The following is a 2,230-nucleotide window of genomic DNA, read 5'->3' on the forward strand; positions in this document are numbered from 1 at the left end:
AGGTATTCGACTTCCGAAGATCCAGAAGCAGAATTTCGAGCTGAAGCCTCAATACTACACGCTCGTGTCGCAGATACCCTACTCTGGGTTACCGCACGAGCATCCTATGGACCATTTGGAACGGTTCGAGGATCTAATCGCTGCTATTCGGATGGAAGGAGTCCCCGAAGATTACCTGCTGTGCAAGCTCTTCAGATACACGCTGAATGGAGAAGCGATGCACTGGCTTAGGCAGCAACCCACAGGATCTTTAACATCCTGGAGCGACATCAAGAATGCTTTCTTTCGAAACTTCTTAGATGAAGCGCGCGCTGAAGAACTTCGGAACAAAATTTGCACATTCTCGCAGAAGGCTGGAGAGTCCTTCAAAGATGCGTGGATTAGATTTAGGTTCTTCCAGCGAGACTGTCCACACCACGAATTTAACGAAGTGCAGCTGCTAAGCACTTTCTTCCGAGGTCTCGCCTTACAGTATCAAATGGCCCTTGATACGGCGAGTGAAAGAAACTTCACTACTCGGAATCCGTTGGATGCTGTGAGACTTATCGAAAACCTTGCTAACAGCAGCAGCACCAAAAACACTGACTCTGAACGGAAGAAGTCTGTAGCCTCTATCAGAAAGGAACAGGTGGACGAAGTAAGAGCTAAGTTAGATGTGGTGCATGAGCTTCTTAGGAAGCAAGTCTGTTCAGCTGAAGGAGAAGTAGCAGATACGGAAGGAGAAGAAAATGTGAACCACATCGGAGGTACCGGATTCTAGAAATTTGGAAACCAGGGCGGAACCAGAAACTTCTTTGGAAATTGCCAAAGAAGTTACCAAAGTTCGCAATTTCAAAAACCCTTCAACAACAGCAAGAGCTACTCGAACTCTTACTACCAAAATCCACCACCCCAGACTCAGGAAAGCAAAATCGCAGAAATGCTTGATCAAGTATTGTTGGGACAACAACAAATCACCGTGGATTTCAACGGTAAAATAGACTCCGCCTATAACAATCTGAACACCAAAATCGAGACCTTAGGGACTCAGGTGAGAAAACTTGAAACCCAAGTAATTCAGACGGGCGAGACTATAAAGAGGCAAGAAGCTTTCGCTAGAGAGGCAGGAGCCGACAAAGGGAAACACCACGTAAATGCCATCATAGATGATGATTTCTGGAAAGTGGTGAGAAATGAAAAGCTTGAGGACGGAGACTTCGAAATCGAAAGCTCCATGAGTCTTGGCGGATCCCAATGGTGTCGACCGATGTCGATGAACCCGCATCGATCGACAGACCATGATGAAGATCGATGGACGGATTACTCTAGTCATCGATCGACGTCGTCTGCCAAATCGACTGAATGCAATGCGATTCGAATTCTAACTCATGAAGAATTTGCAGCTAAGCATCCTCACCCACCCTCCCCTTTCTATGATAAAATGGATCGATCAGTTGAGCCAACCATCGATCGACAGAGTGAGTCCGACGTCGATCGTCACAACACACCTCCCATCGATCGATACACGCGGAGAAGACGGATGAAACCCAGCTCACGACTGGATTGTCGAGAGGATACACACTCTGGCTGTCCCAGAGTGTGTTCTATGTCCCTTGGTCCTTCTTGAGTAATGCGGTCGCGGTCCATAACCGTCGAGTTAGGCGCGCGCATGGTCTATACCGGCCTCAGGTGATCCAATTGGATAGGGGAGGTTCTGTTCTGTTCAGAACGGTTGCAACCCTTCGCTGAACAGTCACAATGGTTCATGACTTGTGTAGGTTAAGGCGTGATCCTTTGGCCATAGGCCGGACACACGCACGGACCAGACAGTCCATACGGACAGTTAGGTCGAACGGTTGGAACATCTGAATGGGTGCGAGTTGCCAAGGGTCATGAGTTGCCAAGAGGCACGTGTGTCCAAAGGGTACTAGTTCCCAAAGGGTGTGGGTTCCAAATGGTGCCAATGGTTCAAGGCTTAGGCCGAACCAAGTGGACAGTCCGCGGCTGCATAGTCGAACGGACAGACGGTTAGTTTAACCGGAGTGTTGCGTAGCAAGGTCTGATCGGTTGCAAGGCAATCTGATTTGGGCTTGGGCCTTACTCTGTGGTATGGATCCTGGCTTTGGGTGTCCGTGAGCCTTTGGGCTGGACTTATAACTGGCCGATCGCACCTAGATCTCAACCAGACAGTTAGACGGGACTATGGACAATCCGGCTATGGTTAGATGGTTCTAGCCGCAAAGGCTAAGTA

The 2,230-nt window shown here is 48.8% G+C and overlaps 1 non-coding gene across 1 annotated transcript; it reads right to left on the reverse strand.

The window, feature by feature from the left end:
* Positions 1-317: 317 nt before the first annotated feature.
* LOC117129544 lies at positions 318-423 on the reverse strand. The gene has a single exon (XR_004453182.1). It is a non-coding gene; the product is annotated as a small nucleolar RNA R71 (small nucleolar RNA).
* Between the last annotated feature and the right edge of the window lie 1,807 nt (positions 424-2,230).

The sequence above is a fragment of the Brassica rapa genome, unplaced genomic scaffold (assembly GCF_000309985.2).
Source record: "Brassica rapa cultivar Chiifu-401-42 unplaced genomic scaffold, CAAS_Brap_v3.01 Scaffold0015, whole genome shotgun sequence".
Taxonomy (NCBI): Eukaryota; Viridiplantae; Streptophyta; class Magnoliopsida; order Brassicales; family Brassicaceae; genus Brassica; species Brassica rapa.